This window comes from Aythya ferina (assembly GCF_964211825.1).
Source record: "Aythya ferina genome assembly, chromosome: 4".
Classification (NCBI taxonomy): Eukaryota; Metazoa; Chordata; class Aves; order Anseriformes; family Anatidae; genus Aythya; species Aythya ferina.
In genome coordinates, this window is record NC_140300.1 from 34,848,488 (window position 1) to 34,854,487 (window position 6,000).

The following is a 6,000-nucleotide window of genomic DNA, read 5'->3' on the forward strand; positions in this document are numbered from 1 at the left end:
CCAGCATGTGTTGATATTCATCTGAAACCCAAACTGGTCAGATTTAATCATGACGTGGCTTATTAGACTTACATTTTATTTTTAGTGTGGTGTGAACATGACTGAGGAAAACAAAGATGCAGGTAACTGCAGTGCACTATATCCCTGCCAAATTGACATTGTATGTGTCACTTCAGCTCAATCCAAAGCAAATATACTTCTCCACATGCAACTGCCCCGACTGGTACTCCTGAGTAAAATCAACATGCAGGGCTTTACACCCTGCTGCAACCAGGCCAAGTTCACTTATGGCCAGACCACCAAGAGGAATAGAGATTTCAGCAGGAATTAAGTCTTTTTTCTCTTCATAAATATGAATTGTGTTCCTGTTCCTACAGTTTTGCAGGGTACCTGGAGGCAGGGGAATTCTTTTCAGTGTTGAGCAGTAGAATCATTTCTATATTTTTGTAAGATATGGTGAAGATGGGTATCAAAAGACAGAACTGATACTGCCTGTATTTGCTTATGTATGATGTTTATCTCATTCTGAACTGAAAAGATGCAGGTTCCCTTATACAAATGCCTTATAAAATAAAGCACAATCTACCTCATCTACCTCTACTTGACTTTAAAACATAAAAGTGAGGTAATAAGAGAGAGAATCACCATTCAGGGTTTTCCAAAATCCCCAGTACAGACATTGTTTTTCATTTGGCATTTCAAACAACAAAGCTTGAGGGCCTACCCCGATGTTTCTTTATTCACCTGTTTTCAAAATAAAATAACTTTAAACATATTCCTTGTTAACTAGGAGTTAATCCTACACAAAGAATAAAGACTTGGCTGTGAAAGTGGTTTTTGCCCTGCTTATTAGTCTCCTGGGGGGGAAAAAATGTAATATCAATGCATCAAAAACTTGATGCAAGCCTCTAAGTCGGCAAATACCTGCACCTGCACTCACATGTGGAGAGTAAGAACCTGACCCAATGAAAGTCAGTGGGATTTCTGCCCTCAGCTCCAGCATGGTCACTGCTTTACCCTGTGAGCAGTCAGATTAAATGAGAACTGTGCACAATCAGCTACTCCAATATTTGTAGGGGATTGTGCCCATGTTTTTAATTCTCTCTTAAATTAAAGATTAATTATTTCAAAGTGTCAATTGTATTATTTTGCTAATTTGTCTGTGTGTGATTCCCCATGCCAGCTGGGCACATAATAATGTAAGCACCACTCATTTTGAAAAAGGCTCAAACCAGGCAAAATGTTGAACACCCTTTGTAGCGATTAAGTCCTCTGAAAAGAGCAGAGGATGGTGTGGTAGTCAGCTTGATGTTCCCAGCACAGAGCTATATAACAATCTCCTGGTGTGAAACTTTGAGCGAGTTCCTGGCTGAAATGTAGAAAACAAAAGGAAGAGGATTTCTTGAATGTTTTGCAGTTTATGTTGGAAGCCAATTGGGTTTTCTTCCATAGTAAGCAGGTAATAAATACCTTGCAGAAGCAGGAGAGAAAAATCACAGTTAGCAGTTTTCAAGTGAAAACTGTTTTCAAGTGAAGTCTAAATTATGTTTCCTCCCAAATCTTTATCACTCACAATCCGTGTCAGGAAAAAGAGCAGACATTGACTTAGGCACATGCAGCATTAAAACCAGTTCCATCCATGTTCTGCTTCCCAAGGTGAATACAAATGTGGAAACTGGCAGAGATGTAATGCCTTTATCTTCAGGTAGTTTGTGAAACTTAGATCAAAACAGTCTTTGGGGGAGCTGCCATTATTCCTGTTTGTGGCAGAAGCACCCAGCAGCCTGACAAAGTGAGATGTAATGTAGACAGATGGAATTCAACCTCACTTTAGGAAGGAGAAAAACTACCTTAATGACGGTTTATTTATCTTAAGCCATTGCCAGTCCACATCTCAGGATTTTTGTTAAACCTTTCATATCAAATGGCACATCATGTGCGGCAACTCATGAACAGCTGCAACTTTGCTGTAAATATTTTATATGACTTCAATTAAACATCTGTTTTGTTGGTGTACTGCAGCCAATGCTTAACCTTGGCTCCTATCAGAATAATGTGCACCTCAGAGCATTTCAGTTTCTGAAATCACATTTAAATAAATCATTAGCTTCATAAATAGGGACATCTTATCATATGTATTGATTGTTAAATGGATCTTCTCCAGGAAGAACAGTCTAGTGAAGTAAGATTTCTTCTTACATGCACTGATGTTCAGCTTCAACAAACATGTGCAGTACATACATGGGCAATATGCACCAACAAAAGGTGTCCATCTTCTTGAAAAAGCAAGGCCTGAATCTGAAATGACTGGCACAGGTTTCTTTCAAAGAAAATCAAAGCCAGAATCCAGAGTGTGAGAGCCTCAGAAATAGTATCTTTCTGTTGCTCAGCAGGGTGTGAAGTTATCCACTGCCCCCATGAAAATTACCTTACACTTTCACTGTAATGGTTTTGACATCTTTCTGCCCAGGTGAAGAAAAGTTGATTTTCTTTCCCCTTAGTTTGATTTAAGATCAGACAAAGTATGTAGAAGTAGCAACACTCATACTGTGTTTATCAAAATGCGGAGAAAGAAACTATAAGCTCTAATATACAAGGATGAATGATTACAAGAAGAGAGTTGTACAAATAAAGAAATGGGATGTAGAACTGCTTTGCCACACTATGCAAATCAAACTGTCATTATCTCTACAAGTTTAATCACTCAGCATTTATCAGACTGATTTTTTTCAAGAATTCAAATTAAGGGTCTGGTTTCTTATTTCAGGATTCAACACCTCCATAACCAAGTGGAAAAACTACATTATCAATCAGCAGAGAAAATGGAAACTGTATATCACAGATCAGAGCGGCCCTGCGTATGTCTCAGAAATGCACAACATATTGGATAAATTTAATAGGATGAGTTCACATCACACAAACAAACTCAGCAGGCAAGTTACCAAAAATTAGGTGTAAAGAACTGAAAATCTGTAAACTTCAGAAGACAACCACATGCTTAACAGGAATCCTAAACATGCTTAAAAATAGACATTTCCCTGAGCTGGAAGCTGCTGAGTCCCACATCCGTTGCTCAGAGCTATCTGAATGCATTCCCAATTAAAGGCACTGTTAGCAGCAGTGCAAGTTCAAGCTCAGGCTTTCCATGAAAATGGGCCAAGGACACTGATTTTAATATGACAGTGAATGTAGTGAATGCTCATTATCTCTTGCTGATTTTGATGGAGAGCTGAGAGAAAACATCACTAGAGTGAGGGGGAAAAAAAACAAGAACAAGAAACCTTACATAGGCATGTTTGATATTCTGATATAATGAAATTTGGGGATTCAGCTTTGGTGACTTTAACACAGGAGAATTTAGTCTAGCAACTTATATAAATTCCCAACACCCTGCTAGAAAGCAGAGTGGAGTTGAAAAACATTAAATGAAAGGTGTTTTGCTTCACATTTTAACTATGAATCCCAACACATCTAACATGCAGTATTAGGCCCAGCATCACCACATTGCTGGCTTGCTTTGGACATGCTCAGCCATGATTAGTGTTTATTTATGACACCATCAAGCCTTTAGCGCATGCCTGGGACCTGCTCAAAAGCTGTTTTTTGTGTCTGTGTGGGGGGCACATCCACTGGCATGGATGAAAGCTAAGTTGGGGAGAGTAGCTGCAGCTTTTGTGTGATGTCCGTAACTGAGGTTTTTGGTCATTAAAACCGAAGGCCTTACTATTAATAAAGGCCAAGCTGTTCTAGTAGTGGATTTTACCTCATTTAATGCAGCCATGTTACTTGTGATCTTCCCTTCAGCTTCACCTATTTAAATTCAGTCAGAAACATGATGCCTGGTTGGGTAAGAAGGCCTAGGGCCTCATGTGCCTCAGCTGTCCTTTCTTTCCCCAAGCTGTCATGGAGAAATGAACACTGCAGATGCCTATGGAAATAGCAAAGGAATCACTCGGTCATTTTGAAGAAAAATACATTTACATTTACAAGGCCCAAGGTGGGCAGGGCCTTGAGGGGCACATTTTAGAGGCCCAGCCAATGCTGGGCTTGTTCTTCCTTCCCTCCATGACACAACCAAGGCTTGGAGAGAAACCATGTGTCCTTGCATCAGAAACACCTCCACAGCCATATATTCTTGTGCTGGAGGGGCACCTTCTGGTGTTTTGGGGATAAGGAAGAGAGGTTGTGCCTCTGGTTCCTGGTCAGGTAACGGGCACAGCCATCCTGTTTGCCAGATCATCTCAGTCCTCGGGCAATTACAGGACACATTCTTCATCTATCACATGGCACCATGGCTCTTTCTGAACGCTGTTGGCCCGCTTGCCACAACTGTGAAAGGCACAAGGCCTGGGCCGAGAGTTTTTGTATTGAATTCAGTACTGATGCTCAGTGCCAGCCACCGCCTCAGATCCCTGGGAGAACAAGGCCCCACTCGCAGCCCAGGCTTTGTGAGCCCAACAGCTATCGGTGTTTCCAGCGATGAAAGGAGAGATGTGTCTGCCCCTCATGTTACACGGTTGTATGCTGTATTTTGCTAGGAAAGCTAGATGTGTGCTAGACCTGTTGGCAGATTTATCACTTGCTTTGCAATGCTGTAGGTTCTTTAGAGAACAGCACAGTAGCTTCCTGTGCTGTTATTTTAAAGCAGGTTTTCTGTTACCATTGATCACAGACACCGTCTGTAAGCTGAGAACTTTCCACAACTTAAATCTCGATGTGAGGGCTCTGAGGGACCCCTGCATCCATGGAAAGATATATGCCTTTGCTTTGGAGGGGAGGGGGGTAAAAATAAAGTCAACATGAGCTTTTTGTCCTTGACCAACTTCAAGAGTTTAAATTTCCTAACAACAGAGAACTTTGCCCATGACAGAAATAACAATTGCCCTTCAATTCAGTGAGGAAATATTTCCTCTGTGCTCCCAACTAAGATTTGTGTGCTTGCACCCTCCATTCTTGTAAGGTGCAATATACCACTTTAGGGATGTCCTTGCTAATCAGTGCATAACGCCAAGGAGAAGTGCTTTTTTATTTTATTTTATTTTATTTTATTTTATTTTATTTTATTTTATTTTATTTTATTTTATTTTATTTTATTTTATTTTATTTTATTTATTTATTTTTATTTATTTAATATGTGAAACATTTACTCAGTTTATATGCTAGAAATCAATCTCTGCCTTCAAATGTATGCCTTCAAAGGAAAGAAGAAAAATAACTAGAGAGAGAAAAAGAATGAAAGAAAGAACTTCGCTATGAAACTTTGGAGAATATTTTCAGGTGTTGGTAAAATCCCTTAGAATCACAGAAAAAGTACAGCATCAGGAAGAGTTGTAAAGAAAGGGTCCATGGGTATCTGTATAGCTAGTTGTTCCCTTCATTTTTTGGTGGCACTACATTTCTGAAGTAGGAAATGAAGTCTTTCCTTGTGGCTGGTTGAGTATGGGCCAAACTTTTTGAAAAAAAATTTGCCCATCAGTGAGTCCAAAATCAGATCAGTTCATCTTAATCATCTGCCACTGTCCTTTTGCTTAACACACGACAAATGGATGTTCCCAGTCCCTACACATCACATTTTATAAGGGATTATTATGAGAAAAGCTTATTAATCTTGTCAAATTGTTCAGAACACAGTTTAAAGGATTATTTAACACCAGGTTCTCTCTCTCTCTCTTTTTTTTTTTTTTTCCCCTTACCCATTTTATGCCTTTTCTGTTTGCTCAGCAGTTTACCACCTTAGTCATGGTACATTGCCTCTCACATAAAAAAAGACAATGCTTTCAGTGACAAGCATTTGACATGCTACATGGAGCAAATATAGGAAAAGATAAGGCTAACAGAATACCAGTGCAAAGACAGCTTTTCTTTTCTTCACACGTTGGAAACGTGAACAGGGCGTTTTAATTATCTAAAGTTTTTGCAAATGAAATTTGGATTAGTTTTGGTGGCAGTTTCATTAAGGTAAGGATTATTACTATTTTCCTTCATAGTCTGTATACAGGT